We start from the raw sequence: 17123 nt of genomic DNA on the forward strand, positions 1-17123 counted from the left end.
GAGCGTCTACGGAGCCAGACAGCATACGCTCAACTACCCCATTAATATACAATGAAAAAAGTGTTGGGGCCATGGCACAGCCTTGAAATAGAGAGTTGGAGTTTGGGGTCTCTAAAATCACAATTTAAAAATACAACTTTTAGTGAAGTTGGTTTTTAAATTGCGTGTTTGAAAATGGATGACTGCTGGGCTGCTGTGCATTTACTGTAGCCAGTAATACAAAGGGAGCGTAAGTGTGCCCTACATATCCTGATGACTAGGCTGATGTGCCTTTCAGAGCTAGAGTGGTGGGAGGAGTTGCCACTGACACCCGGATAGGGCTGTGCTGGTCCTCACACAAAGCTGTCTCCATCCCTTCTGCCGGATGTCTGCAGCCAGGTCAGAGAAAGGCATGGTCTTGTGCACTCCAAAGACTTTTTCTTTGAAGTTTGCCTACTTCAAAGGCCGAAACCGGTATGAGTACGGGAGCTGTGGCACCATTACTTTGGGACACTTCTTCACTAAGAGGACATTCTGCCAGCAAGAAGATTCGGATGCTGTAGAAGGGACTGACCCTGTGCTTGCTAGTTTGTTGTGCAGGCCTGCTGAGTGCTGCTTCTGTGCTGGGAGTGAAAGGACTGGATATTGCTTTCTACATCCTGCTTTCCAAGGTTCTCCAAGGGTTTGTGCGTCCTTGCCTTCCATTAACAAGTCTCAGGGCCATCAAAGAATTCATTTACCAGTGCCTGGGCTCTTCTGATGGGTGCCCTAGCTTGGCGAGGCCCTTGGAAGTAGAATCTCATAACCTAAGAAGAAAATCCACGCATTAAGTCTCAGCACCTGCCATGCAGCTGAAAGATCATCACAACCCGAGTCCTGAGACACGTGTCACTGACATTGACTGACAACCAGCTTCAACTGCAACACAGAGTATGCTGTGTGACAGAAGAATCAATGCATCATCTGCTTCACAGCTGTGAAATTGCTGCAGCACCTGCTCCACCACCGCCGCATCGACACAGCACGTCTGGATTTTCAAAGCATTATTCCTAGGCGCCAAGTTCTTCATCGGCATGCACAGCAGTAAAGAACGGAAGCCGCATGTCCCGAGAACGTGCCAGCTCCCCTGACAGTAAGGAACTGACGCATCACTTACCCTGCAGAAGGGAACCAATGCATCACCTTCCCTGGCAGTAAGAAACCAACGCATCACTTCACCTGGAAGTAAGGAATCAATGAGTCGCTCTGCTTTCCCGGCGCCTCATCTATCATGCACCTGTTTTTGTCCTTGCTTTTGACACATTCCAGATACTGGCACAAAAGTGGTGCAAGGGGCTTGTAAATCTGCCCCTTTGTGCTAAGAGAAACGGATCCATGAATCCCTTTGGTCTGACTTATTTTACCTTTGAAAAGTGATATCTTTACCTGTGTATGTTGGATTTTTGTTGATTTGGTCTTATTTCATTCAGATAAGTTTTGGTTATTTTTCTAAACTGGTGTGGTGTCTTTCTGTAGTGTTTTCACTGTTTTACTGTGTGTGTAGGTACAAATGCTTTACACATTGCCTCTGAAATAAGCCTGATTGCTCGTGCCAAGCTACCAAGGGGGTTAGCAGGGGTTGTCTTAGCTGTGTAACCCCCTAACCTTGACTATAGTGAAGGTACCTACTTGGACAGTTTGCAAACCACTGCCTTATAGAGAGTCCATTTATAACAGGACACGATGAGCATATCGGGAGGCTAGGTTGTGTCTACATGACAAATTTGCCAAAGCTGATTCCTGGGGCAGAAGAGGATGAGGATTCACTCAAAAGTAAATGTATTCACTTGATAAGGTCTATTGGAAATGTTATACTCTAATCCTCTCAAACATTTTTAAAGTAAGAGAATTTCATGATTGACATATCAGGGGGGAATTATCATTACATTGAGCATAGAGTCCGACACACCTACATGGGGGAGGGCTTAGTGAGTCTAGGACTACGTAAACCCCCCTGCAGGGCAGTTGCATCCAGTTCAAATATAGGCTCATTCTCATTCATGAAACCCAACTGGATAGCCTGAAATGAAGCGCTGAATTAGGAACATCTATGGTATATTATCTTTGATTTAGGTGTTATGATACACCCGCCAGGATTAAAGAAAGACAACTTGTAGAGATGTAGTCCAACTGGGGGGGGCGGGCATAAGTACTGGGTTACTGGCTGGGGAGCCCCCAGCATGGTACCATAGGCACAGAATAGGGACCCACATGTCATCAATATCCTGTCCTGGTATGTGGCAGCATTGAATAATAAAATTGGTTTACTTGACAATCCCTGTCTTGACATACAGGGTTAACTATTTACTGCAAGGATGGCTGCACTCTTTATGTGTACCATGTCTACAATTATGGAGTTAGGGAGGTAAACTCCCACACTGAAACATTTCATGGCCCATAGGGAGAAATTCAATACCCACGAGTCCTTGAATACAGCAGGTGGTTTTAATACAACTTTCTTTCAAACCCCTTAATAATAATGGTTATTTTCTCACCGAGGCTGAGGATGAGGAATGAGATATTCCGGTTATCGAGGTACCGCCTGTAAAACCTTGTACCGAGGCTGCTTATCAATTAATGTCGCTAACATTGACTTATGGCATGAGGTCTTGAAATGATCGAACAAGATCAGACATGCTAGGCCTGTACACGTAGGCAAACTAGCAGGGAAGACTGTATATTGGTTTCCCTGCCCCTTTACAAATTTGTATCAAATATAAAGGTAATCATGCGAAATTATTGCAATCACAATGCCATCCACTGTATAGTGACGAAAAAATAAATCACCTTGAGGATATCGCACTTTCATTTTCTTAGGATCTAAGGCTAGGCAATAACAGGCAAATGCTAAAATGTGAAAGAATATCAATACAACCTGAGACTATGGTCACAATAAAAAAGTATCTTCCTGCCACTCTATTGGATATGGAGAGATCAACGACCCCTGAGTTTAAATGTTCTTCGATCCCAGCCATTTATGGGAAACTTTATGTTATTGTGGTTGACTGCTTTCACCAGCATCTACCTGGGGGTCGATCAGCAATAAAAACCAACTAGGACATGCTTTATCAAAGAATGCAGGGGACCCACAAATGAGATACTTGAAGCATTGAAAGTACCAACTTAGACGTTCTAAGATCAAAGAGGAAGCAATACAAAACAATGTAGACCAAGGCACATAGAGCTTCAAACAATCAGCTCTGGAAAAGCTACATGAAGCACAAAAACAAAACATGTCAGTAGAGATTTCAAGCATTTGTTAAAGTTTTGATCTACAAGGAGATCAACAGTAACATACCAACAAATAAAACTTCATACAATAAAATTGCTTTTACTCATAATAAAATCTACACATTAGACTACATAAAGTAGTTGTTAATATATGTTTCAAAAACCAATAAAAATGTTAAAATACGATAACACATCATTTTATTTACTGGATTATAATGAAACTGAGCTGCTGCTCCAGTTGATCTAATATCATATGGAAAAACAGCAGTTTTAAAAACGACCTCTATCAGACTTTGAAACAGGGCAAACAAATAATACATGATCCACCATCTGTACTTCAACGTTGCATAAATTATACCTCCTTTCAGCCCAACTTATTCACTGCCATGCATCCACACCACAACTTAAGGTGAGGCAATTTAATCTAAACGTAAGCATGCAGTGCCGATCCCCATGATCCATGTTTCACCTTAAGTAGGGCTGTGAGTTTGAAACACTTCTTGTCCTTATTACTTCCTCTAGCCTTTTCAATCTCTCACAATGGCGATTATTCTTATCCATAGATCTAAATGTTATAGGGGACTTTAGGTAACCTCCAAGGCAACAATAGCTCATATCTTGCAGGTCTAGCAATGTCAAGATAAAGTGCTCAAGTGCTTGAATAAGGTTCCACATCACAGTGTATTCTCCCTTTATCGAATGGAATCATTCAATGCTGATACGTTTCCTCAGAGAATTCTCTTTTGAATGCATAAGATGATAGCCCCAACGTATTCGAGATGCCTACACCTTCACAAAGATGCTCACCAACCCAATTTCAATACGTGGTGCCTCAATTAGCACCATTGTGTTTAAATTACAAATTAATCACAAACCCTTTCCTTCTGCTTTGTTCATTAGTGCCAGTGCCTAGTGTGTATGGATTCCACTTTTTATAATAGTGTAGGGGGAATTTTCGTCTTGTAAACAGTCAACAAGTAAATAAAGTCTTATTTGTCAAATGGACAATATGTTCTTTTTGCTCAGATTTTCTGAAACAATCTTTCTTCAGTACAGATAAGATTTGCAGCCGTGGCCGGTAGTGGGAGTACCGGCCGGTCGGTGATGTGAGGAGGGGGAGGGGAAGGGTGGGGGGTAGTAATGTATGGAATACGGACTTTAACAGGTAAGTAAACATAAAAATAAATAAAACAAATTTCGTTGCTTGCACTGCATCGCATTTGGTGATGCAGTTTGAACAACACCATCAGAGTAATCGCTCAAGTCTACAGTACAGCTGTTTAGCAGAAATCCCCAAAAAGAATCGAGGGGGGGACAGGGAGAGAGAACTCAGGAAGCTTGAAACTTATTTTATTCTAGAGTTCAAAAATAAGAAGCCTCATAGGCTGAATATCGATGAGGACCTATACACCTGTCTAAAATAAACACATTGTAAAGTTTCAAGAAGGAAAAAATGAAGAGTAGCGCTGCACACAAGGAAACCAGTAGTTTAAAAAAAAATTATATTTTTGATCGACAAGAAAGAATAAGGATCAGGTACAGAAAGATGCTTAAATTTTATTTTGACGTAAAACAGTACAATCAATTGGTATTTAGTATTTTTTAACTTGTTAACCTTTTAATAATAGTTATGATGATTGGATTGAAAGAACTCTTGTATATATTTTGGTTGAGTATTTGCTTTTTAGAGTTGAGGGAGATCTAAAAATGGGCCTCTCAACTTTTATCCTATGTTTTTAGATAAAATATGAAAAAATGTAGGGTACCTACATATTTATTGTGGAGGAACATGAGTATATTAATTTGAATCAACCATATATGAAATTTAACGTTTTCAGTTTTATATATGTATATGCCATATAGCAAAAGTATATGAAATGTCTTTCCGGATTTTCTGGAATTAATATACTATTAAGCATTTGCATTTTTGGTTAGTGAATGAACTGACTTGAAGGTTAAAGCACTAGCACTTTTTTTATATTTAGTACTGTGAAAATGTGCACTTTAAATCAGTGAAGGAACAGAAGTTGAAGTCAAAAGCACCAGCACTTTTTGATATCTTGTACTGTAGAGAATATGCACTGGCACCCCTTTTTGTTTTTTAATACGTCAAAGTTAATTTATGGCACTTGCCCTTTAATTGAGTATTAATGGACCATATACAATGAATATTGAAAACAAAAAGAGGACAAGGAATTGTATGTATATATAATTGATTTTTACAGTGGAAATGTGATGGAAATAAGCAAGAAAATATTTTTTCTGCGAAATGTATTAACTTCCATATATTTTAATCAAGAGAAGTATACTCCTTTTATAAGCATTGAATAATAATTTACAGTCTAGAGCTGTGAAAATGCTATATTATCCATCAATGTTGTTTTTTACAATATGTTTAAAGATGGCCGACAAACTCACATTGAAAATACCACGTACCAAAATGTAGTCCATTCTCGATGTCTACCATTTTTAATGATTATTTTAACTTTAATCAAATGGTGTGTCCACAACGTGAACAAGGCGGCGTGAGGCTGTCGAAACGTGTTGATGTGATCATCACTGCAAATAAAGAGATCAAGTGACCTTTACCCCTTGGAGTGCTGGATAATTAATACTGAACTGTGATAATTTTATGCCAAATATATATATATATATATATGTATATATATATATATATATATATATATATATACATATATATATATATATATATATATATATATATATATATTACCTACTGGCGGTCGCCAGTAGGTAGTTATAGTTAGGACCTAGTTTCCATAGGAAATCCGTAACATTCTATTGGGAATAACTTTGGCCCTGGTGGACGAATGTTTGCGAATTTCTCAAAGAAGATGGCTAGGTCCGCTGCGCTCATTCTGTGAAAGTTTTGGGGGGGATTGGTGAAGTGGGGGCTGAGATAAAAGGGGGGTCCCAAAACGTGTTTTTCCCATGTTATTTTCCATAGGACGTTTAGACACGGCTACAGCTCGAACGGCTGAATGGATTTATAAGAAATTTGGTAGAAAGGTAGAGTGTGGGTCGCAGAACACGCTTTTGTTTAAATAGTGTAAATCCGTTCAGTAGTTGCTGAGAAAATTGAAGTTGAAATCAGTTATATATCTGTAAGCGCGCACGGGTGCGCGCACCTATGCGGGTGTGCACGAGCGGCATTGTGATTTGCTGTTTAACGTCTGTCAACATTCGATTCGGAGGAAATCAGGAAGTGTTGTCCTCCATTTTGTTAGTGCGAGTGAATATATTGTACAGAACAAAGGGTTAGTATATGGAAAGGGGAGAAGGTAGAGATTGTCTGGCTGGGTAGGTTTTCTAAGGGGGTGCAGTATGGACCCTGAACGCGAAAAGACCATTTTTTGGGGGGAGAAAAAAAGTTGCGGGGTGCACGCACTCGGTCGCGCACCCCTATTTACAAGACTGTGAAATACTATATGGTGAGAATGGAAAGGGAGCAGGGTGGAGAGTGTTTGATTTCGTAGGTTTCTTGAGGGGTTTATTAAGGATGACAAAAGTCTAAAAGTAGCTTTTTTTTGCAAATAAGTTACGTGGTGCGCGCACCCGGTCGCGCACGGCGATCAAAAAACATAAAGAAAGATGGAGATAAATTACAAGTTTGAGTGTTTAGATCTAAGGTGGCTCTTAAAAGAGCCCTTGTGTTAATTGAGTTTTTTCTGCACTTATAAGTAAGTTCCGATGCAGAGTCTCATGTTACAGAGGAAAATTCTATTTCCCTCATCCGTGAAATGAACACCATCTCTCTGATAGATGCCTTCCATGTTGAAACGCAGGTTGTTGTTGTATATAGAACCCATGTTATATTCTCTGAGGAAAGCAGAAACAGATTTATTTACATGTTTCCTTGCTTTCTCAATTTGTGGACAACGTTGATGGACCAATTCCATTTTTGTCTTTGGCATATATTTGAAAACACCAAGAAAGTTCGAGGAAAAAGTGACATCAATTGACGAAAGGTGTCTTTTAGAAGCATTTCCAGACCTACCCCAGGTAATGTGCCTAGATCATTCCCACCACAGTGCACAATTATCAGGTTAGGTTCAGGGAGGTGCATAAAAGTTTTCACCAATGGTATCAATTGGTGACATCTTAATCCTCTTTGGCCAATCCACGTAGTTTGCACATTTGGTAAGTCAAGGTTAGAAATGTGTCTGTTTGCAGCATATTTTTCACTCCAGTGAATATAACTGTGTCCTACAAGCCAAACCTTCATTTTCAAGGCAGATGCAGTAGTACTCCGATGGGTTCTGGAAGTGGAATGGCAAGTAGATGGTGAAAGTCACGATAAAAAAGTGTATGAGGTGTTGTGTTGATGAAAAACTGAAAATGATTGGTTGATTGTTAAACCTCAAGATTGAAGACTACGTTGTATGTTACTGTTTTTTTAAAACGAAATGTTCTATTGGTTGTGGAAAAAAAGAAATGTAAAAAAACAGTGGATAGGCAGGTGTGTTTGCAGGGAATTGCGCCTTTTTGCTTTGATTTGGAACGTTGAGATATGAACTTTTGACCTGTTCCTTCAGCAAGGTGCAGAATGAGCTGTTACCATGGTAACAGACAGAAAAGGCAGAGGGTGAAGGGTGACCGTTATGTGACTTTGAAAATATTGAAAGGATAACCAAATGAAATGTTAATTTGATTATGAAATTGTGCGGGAACAAATATGATTGGTTGGAGAGACATATATGAGTGAGTATTGACAGGAAATCTATGCCATTATTCTTTGGTTGCAGTGATAGAAGTATTATTGAGAGCTCCGTCAAATGGCTATCGTTTTGCTACTATCATTGTTCTACATCTGATAAAGCATTGGTAAAGGTGAGTGTATAAATGTTTGTTTTATGATGTACCGTTAAATGTGGTTTGATCACTATATTAGATTATTTGACTTACAGTGTCTAAGCAAACACATTTTTGACTTGGTTACGGTTTTATATGTACTCAACTACTGTTCCATTTTATTACATCACTGTTTTTAAATATTGTATCTTTGTTATTATTAGTTTAAAATTACGATTAATAAATTTGATTAAGGTTAGTGGACTTCAGTCATGTTCTTATGCTATCAACTACTGTTAGGTCTATGAATTAAATGTCAGTTAGAGACAGATCTGCATTGAATTTTGGGGGGGGACGAAAAAAAATGATTTTTTGTAGGGGGACATGAACGTGTAATCAGTAGGTAGAGTAAAGCTGGAGGGGCTCTTAGAATGGGTAAAACAAGTGCAAGGCCTAATTAATATTGAAATGGTTCTTTATACAGATGTGAAACGTTCAGGTCCGGCTCTGTGTGTATCGGGGATGTATGTTATCTTGGGCTTCCACAGCAGACGTGAGGGGGGGGGAAGGGGGCTGAATTTCTGTGAAGTTAATGGGGGTTGTGCGCCGTTTTTTCACTTTCTTTCAAGTGTGAATTATAGTTTTGAATGTATTTATGGTATACTGAATAAACGGAATATAAAATGTAATAAAATAGACAGAAATAAATTGAGATTTGGGAGCGTTTGCACATAATTTGTAAAGTTGGTTACAGATCAAAAAAAAGAAATTAGCAGAGACACTGATAATGCATGTAGAGAGAAAAATAGTAGATTATATGTGATATCGTCGACAAAAAGTGGGAATGCTTTAGGTATTTTAAACTTTAAGTTTGAGGAAAAAATTACAGTGTGGTTTGCAGCTGAGGGATGCAGTGGTGGGGGTGGGGTGAGAAGGAGAGGTGTCCCAGTACAATCAAATGAAAAATTGTGACCATGAGGTTGTACACAGGTTCGTGGAGTATATGCCTTCATAAATTGATGTAGAAGACCAAATATATATAGAGGTTTCTGTGTTCCGCCGTGTGACTGTATTTTCATCTCACTCCTGCTTTCCGTATCAGTTGCTTTGTGTTATCTTAGTGTGTGTATGTGTGTGTGTGTGTGTTCAGTCAGGGCTGAGGAAGTTTGTTCTGCAGGCAGACACAGATAGTCACATCAAAGTACTTGGCAGCTTTTGAAAATATTATTTATATAATTGAGATGGCTTTTGGAAGCGTTAGTCAGTGTATGTCGAGTTTCAGAATTACCGCTCGGTGGGCTCCACAGAGCTGAGGATTTGTTGTGTTTCTCTTCTTAGTCCGTTTGGTTTCTCACTTTGTTGTCTGATGGCTGGAAAAGAAGTGTTTGTTATAGTGGAGATGAAAGGCTGATAAGTACTGAAATACGAGATAGCGTGTGCTCTGTGGAAGCGGGGGAGCAGTGATTAACAGTCTGAGTGAACCACAACTGCGGCGGTGCTTGGTCACAGTAATAAATTATTTTTTTGCCAGAGGTACGATTGATGCTATGGTTCACAACCCGCAAAGAAAGGCTTGAGTGACCGTCGCAGGCCAGCGGGTTGAACTATGAATAATTCAGGTTGACAAAAGAAAACATGAATCGAGTACAGCTGAGATTACGTCAAACACATGAATACAGTTTTAGTATACATTATTTCAGTTGTGAATATTGGATAAAAGAGGGAACGTATATATTTCAAATTTTTATTCACTGATGCAGTGCTTTGAAGCGAATTTTTTGATGTAATACAAGTAAAAATATTATAAAGAAAGTAGTGGGCATAGTTACTAGTCCATACAACACAAATGATGGAAATGTAGTGTGAAGCAAAATGAATAACGTTTAAAAAACATATTGTACAGCCCCGCAATCAAATATATTAAATTATATTGCATGCAAGAAGGTGTCTTTTGATTTTAAGTTCAGTAATCATATATGAAAATGCTAGTGGTTAAACATCACCTCATTAACAATTAGTTTTCTGCATACGAAGCAGTAACAAGCTTGTTGTATGGTATTGTGAAAGGAAATGAAAAACGCGCCAAAAGCGAGAACTTGGCTGGAGGTGCATGTATGTTATCTGCCGGTACGTTTGAAAATTAGTACTCAGAACAACTACTGTATTGAGATAATTTTTTGAAAGGTTTCAGTTCTTCGATGTAACATACAGGTTGATAAGCATGGGTAACATCAGTGTAATCATATACTTTTCAGTTATGAATCAAAAATCTTTCAAAAGGCATAAAACAAACACAGCACATATGTGTGTAAGGCGAAAATTGGAGTAGAAAGGGAAAATGGTGATAAACGATCTAAAAAGTCATTGTAAGTATACACATTTATCAGGGCACATTTAACCATATTTTACGCAGCCTTGCTTCGAGAATATTTCAAATCAGATAAGATAACATAAGGTAGTGATTTGTTGAAATCAGAGCATCATGAAATGTTTTGAAGAAAATCGAATAGGTGTGGAAAAAAAAATTAACTCCACAAAAAATAAAAAAATCTCACCAGCAGGAAATTGCAATGTCCAATGTCAGTAAAGCCAATAGGTCTGTTTATATAAAATATAAAAATAAAAAAATAATAAGAAAAATTAGGAAGGGAAAAAACAGTCAAGATATCAATGGCTTGCATAACAGTTATCCTTCCATTGAATAGGCAAAGTAAGTGGCAACCGCTTCTAAAAGAAAGTCATTGTTATCATCCGAAAACAAGTCAGCCATCCAATTGAAAAGAGGAAATGAAAATACATGGTCATTAATTACCGGAGTCTCTAGTAGCATCAGAGGAGAACTAGGTGAATTTTCAATGTAGCTGTGTGCCAAGAAATCTTGCGCAGCTGCGAAAATATTCCAATGACCCAGAATTCCATGTATCGCTGCAAAGGCCATAATCCCTCCATCGGAACAAAGCTGTTCATGATCAAGTAACGGATTCATGAGATGATTGTAATTCACTTCAGGAGGTACGGAGTTGCAGAGACATAAGTCCAGGGCCCACATGAAATCACAGCTCAGGCAATGAAATACAGGCTGCACACAGGTGAAATAGGAAAATCGAAACGATAATCCATATGATGCACTCAAAGTCGCGAGTGGCAGAATGCCATACTGGTCAAGCATCCTGTGGCGAAATAGTTCTAAGTGTTCCAGCTCGTTTGCGAAGGCAGGACGGACATCCATTTTGTAATAACGAAAATAGGAATACAAAAGTTGCAGCTGCTGGTAGTAGATGAGGAAGTTCAGAAACATAGATCTGAGAGTATGGAGTGAGAGTAGCAGAATGCCTTTAAATGATTTGGTGCAAAAAAATCACCAAACCATTGGTTAGTAGTTGCAAAAAAAATACTGCAGCTGGGAAGTGGAGGAGCGTTAACGATTATGAGAGTCACCTCAGAAAATCATAAAGGAAGGTCACTATTTAATAAGGTATGCAGTTTTCTGCGAGTGTTAGCTAAGTGAATGAGATTTGTTTGTGAACAGATGCTTGGGTAGCTTCATTTAGGGACAATAAGGCTGTTGTTCAAGTCTTGGGATGGAACTTTGAGTTCAAGGCCGTATTTTGCGGCCAGATGGAAACATCAAGGTTCCCATGCGTGGGTGGATGAAGTTTATTTTTACAGAGAGGCATATGCAGAGTGACTATTACAGACTAAAGCTTGTCGTTTAAAAAGTCATAGTAATTGACATTGTTTGAAAATAAATAATTACTGCTGAGTGTTAAGGTAAAATTCGGCATTATAGGAGATACCGATGTACCTTTGAAAACACATGCAACATTACAGCGCTTCCTGTTAATTAAGTCATGCAATTGGTAGTGCCTGGATGTGAACGATTATATGCAGCATTGATATTTTTGACACTGTGTACTTATGAGTAGTGGAGAAGTGACGCAATGAAATGATGTTAGGTGAATGTAGTGTGGTTACGGAACGGAAAACCTTTAAAGAGAGTTACATTTAGTATGGAATACTTTTTATTTTTTAACAAACTTAGGTATGAGAATATTGCTATAGTGTCAGCGGGACTGTAAGTTGAAGTTTGATAAACATTAGTGAGATAAGTAAATTAAGGTTTATTTAACATGTGCAGCTAATAATCTGTGAGAAAAGGCAATAGTCTACAGTCTTGTAAATAGGGGTGCGCGACCCAGTGCGCGCACCCCGTAACTTTTTACGGCGAAAAAACATGTTTCTTTCGCGTTCAGGGTCTATACTGGACCCCCTGAGAAAACCTACTCGGTTAGATAATCTGTACCTTCTCTCCTTTCAATGTTCTAACCCTTTGTTCAGTAGAATACATTCACTCGCAGTTACAAAATGGCGGGCAACACTTTCTGATTTCCTCCGATTCTAATGTTGACAGACGTTAAACAGCAAATCAGAATTCTGTAAACTGTATATTTTTGCAATTTTAAACAATAGGCAAAATAACTAAACTTAAAGTTCTGAAACTATCTTCAAGTGTTGTCTGCCTTTGCACCATTAAATTTTATTTTTAAACCACGTGAATCACAGTCTTGTAAATAGGGATGCGCGACCGAGTGCGCGCATCCCGTAACTTTTTCAGAAAAAAAAATGTTGTTTTCGCGTTCAGGGCCTATACTGCACCCCCTGAGAAAACGTACTCGGTTAAATAATCTGTACCTTTTTCACTTTCCATGTTCTCACCGTTTGTTCGGTAGAATATATGCACTCGCACTAACGAAATGGCGGACAACACTTCCTCATTTTCTCCGAATCGAATGTTGACAGACGTTGAGCAGCAAATTATAATTCCGCTAACTGTAAATTTTTGCAAATTTGGAAAAAAAGGCAAAATTATAAAACTTTAAGACCTAAAACTATCTTCATGTCTCCTCTCCTTTTGCACCATTACATTTTAATTATAAACCACGTTTCCTTTTCATTACACAGGATTGTTTCTCGGTTTTGCACATTCAATGCATTGACACTTTTTCTTCCTTTTTAGTCAGTTATGTGGGTGTGCGTGAATGGCATTGTGATTTGCTGTTTAACGTCAGTAAAGATAGCAATTCGGGGGAATTCAGAAAGTGTTGACCGCCATTTTGTTAAAAAACACCCAGCACATAATCTATGTATTTAGGAAATAAATATAGAAAGTAAGATTGTGTAGCAGTGCATATCAAAAATATTGCATGTAGTATCCTGGTAATGTATGGTAGATTATATTGTAAATGATGATTGATTTAAAAAAAATGTGGGTGAAAAATTTGATAAATAAATGTGGTTCACAAAGAAATCTGAAACTTAGGCTTTACAATATATATTGGATAGAAAATTAGGGAATGTATCTGTTAGGCATGATATTTGGTAGAATGGGTGTATGTTGTCTAATACATATGTCTGTATTATGTTAAGTAAAATTCAGTTGTTTATTTTTTTTAAAGAGTGTTTGGTGCTGAAAAGCAACAACCTGAGGTGAACGTGAGAGTATATAAACAGAAAATCCTTTTTTACAGGTGAGTTGATAATTTTTAAATGATAATTTAATTTTTGAGCAGATTACCATAATATGCATGTTTTTAAGAAAATTTACACTGCTTCTCTTTTGCAGGAGGATTTTAATTTCTATTATAAACATGTCTGTACATGCTTGTAGTAGATATGCATTTTGAAATACGGTTCCATTGTTTATTGCTACAACCTTTTTATGGGTGGGGTCCATGTGTTATTTTCTATGCAGTTTTGGTTCATCTATTCTTTGACTGTAAGAGTTTGCTGTTTACGTGGATTTATTATTGCTAAGTCATCATTATGTCTCTAACTTATGCTGTATCATTTGTGTACAGTCATTTTTCTGAAATTATAGAGGTGTATTATGACATGGCTGTTGGCGTGATGGGCATTTCGGATGCATTTTTGTGACTATACTATCTATTTGCACTCTATTATATGCATTTGCACAGGTGTATTATGATGAGGTCAGTCGGACGCCATGGAGGGACTTACGGTGGGGCAGGGAGGGAGGGAGGGGGAGGTGTAGGGTGGAGAGATCTAAAATGTGGCCTATAGATAAATTCAGGAAAGTATACAATTCAATTAATAAAATAAATTTTTTAGTGTACACAGCATCGCATTTTGGAATGCAGTGCACACTGCAAAATTCATTTAAATAATTAAATTATGTACTTACTACAAATTATCTATATCCTGGTTTTTAGGTCCCTCCACCGTAGACCTCCCCCTCCTCGTCTGCCTGCCCCACCATAATTCCTTCCACGAGTTGCGGCTGAATATGGTTTCATATGGTTATGATGAAATGTTTTTCATTAGATGAAATTTACATGTTGAGTATGCTGTTAAAGGTAAAAGCAACTGCCTCTGTGGGAAGTAGCAATCTGTTTAGTGAATGTTTAATTGGTATATTGTGAGTCACTTCTTCAGTTTGCATATAGTTTGAATCACAGTTTGTAGTGGTGAAGTTAGAAAATAGATCTCTACAATTAAATTAGAAAGTGTATACATAGTTCTACAGCACAGAAATGCAGAAAAAAAATTTCACTTTGAAATGTGTTTTTACAGCATAATTTCAATTAAAGAAATTAAAAGGGATAGGGTTAATGTGTAGCATCATAGTATCAGTTTCTTTCTAAAATAAAGAGGTAGGTCCTATATTAATCAATGTAGTTAATGTCTTAAAAAGTATGAAAATGTATGTAGTTCAAAGATTAGTTAAGGTAATTTTTGGTTAACTAATCATAAAAAAGATATAATTTAGTCTTTATATTTTTTTAAAAGGACACAGAAGATAGAAAATAAAAAATAAAATGGAAGATTACTCAGAAAATATGATTGTCCATTTTGAAATGGCAACTGAACTGATTGAAGAATTAATAGAAGGAGTATTTGAAGAGGAAAATACAACAGAAAATGAGGAGTTTTTGGACTGCACTTTTGATAGTGCATATTTAGAAATGGTGGAAGAAGAAGAGAATTTGGAAGAGGAAAACAATAATGAAGTATCTGATGAAATGATGCTACATGTGCTTCTGGAATATGAATTATTAAATCAATAAAATTAATTTTGTTTAAAAAAAAAAAAAACCTTCAAGACATTATTGTTGTACTATTAATCGGTATTCTCTTTTTTGAGAATGACAGTAAAAGTTGTGATGAGGTGCATAAAAGATTAAAGTTATAGAAATAAAAAGCATTAGGAACAACTACAATGCTTGAAAGTTAGAATAGTACTTATATGCCTGAAAAATTACATTCATTTAATACATGTGTAATGATAACACAGATATGGAGTGTCATAAATTTAGAAACAATATTCACTATAGGATCTTCTACTCTGACCAGAGACTGTTTCTTTGTCTTTATTCAAGTTATAAAATCAAGCAGTGGTTATAATTTGTATGTTATATGGTAGTAGGGGTCTATAATATTTTTTTACTTTTTTCCAAACAGATTGTCATTTATATCACAAACATCAATCACTATGCCAACGAGAAATGAAAAAAGAAAGCTGTATAAAAAGACATACCATTTGAAGAGAAAAGAGGCACAAGATTTACCTAATCAACAAAGGACGGAGAAAAACAAGAGTGCTCCTGGTAAGAGCAGCAAGGATTTTAAAAAAAAATTGTGTCAAAGGAAAAGTCAATTGGATAATGTTGAAAAGGAAAAACAGTTTTCAGTATCTACAAGGAGAAATGGAAGAAAAAAGAAAACGGTGTCTGAAAACAGTGGTGAGGAAAGTATGTACAGTAAAAGACGTACGAATCAGTTTGCGGAAATAAGGAAACGTATGTATCATAAGAGAGTTGTTATAAATTTATTACAAAAGGAAAAAGTTTCTAAAAGGAAATCTGCTTTTTATAAGAAAAAGAAATATATAGAGGAAGTTGTGGATGATGCGTTCGAGACAAAAAAGAAATTGTTTATTTTAGTGCTTTAAAGAATAAATACACTAAATAAGGCAATCAGAGTTTTAAAAGCTAAGAGTAAATGGAAGAGACACATAAATAGAACTAATTTTTGTAAAAAAAATTCTGGTAAATGGATGCATACTTCAAATTCTGAGCCATTTTTTAATGAAGAGAGTTACTTTCAAAGTAACGATTTGTTGCATGCAGTTGACACCAGTGGTCGAGCGTATGAAGTGAAGGATGGCTGTCCTATTGAGAAAGAGAAAATTGAGGTCAGAAATACAGAAGAGGAAATAGGTGGAGAAGTTTTACAGGGACGTGTTCATGCTCCTGTTTATAGTTGGAATTGTAGCAGTATTTGCAGTGTACGACAGGATTCAATTGATTTCTTTCGCAATTTCTTACGTAAGTACAGTAAGGAAAGTCTAAAAAAAAAATTGTAATGTTGCAAGAATTAGATCGTTGCAGAGTGAGAGAAAAAACTGGTTTGCAAGGCCATTCTCTGGCTTGTCTGTCAAAAAAAATATGCCAGAGTGTTTTTCATCACTTTAGGATGTTAGCAGTGCATCATACCAAAATGAGAAAATTAGTCAGAAATATGTATTATGCAAAAAGTCCAGCACTTAAACTTAAAGAGTTAAATAGTGCTCTTTTGCATGGATGTGCATTAGATGTGAAGAATATTTGTGCAGAAATTGAGGTAAGTTATTTTGGTCGAAATGAAGAGAATATAGAAACTGATATAGTTATAGAAGGAAATGTGTTAGAAAATGTTGGACATTTTAATACTGAAGAATTTGAACAGGAAATAACAACATTTAAGGTGATTGCAGGTGAAAAACCAAATTTAACTTGTGTGTGTTGTCGACGCATTCATTACAAAAGTCAAATTAGGTTAGTTGATTTATATTTAAAAAGTGAAGATGAAGATTATACTCAGTGGAGAGAGTATGCAACTTATTTGCTGGTAGAAAAGTATTTTGATTTGGGTTTTAAGCAACGTATTTGTAAATATTGTTATAATAAATTAAATGAAAATAAAATGCCTGCTAGAGCTGTTCATAATGATCTTGAGTTGATAAATATTCCATCGGAACTGAAGGATTTAAATACTTATGAGAC

Source organism: Lissotriton helveticus, chromosome 9 (genome assembly GCF_964261635.1).
Source record: "Lissotriton helveticus chromosome 9, aLisHel1.1, whole genome shotgun sequence".
In the NCBI taxonomy this organism is placed as follows: domain Eukaryota; kingdom Metazoa; phylum Chordata; class Amphibia; order Caudata; family Salamandridae; genus Lissotriton; species Lissotriton helveticus.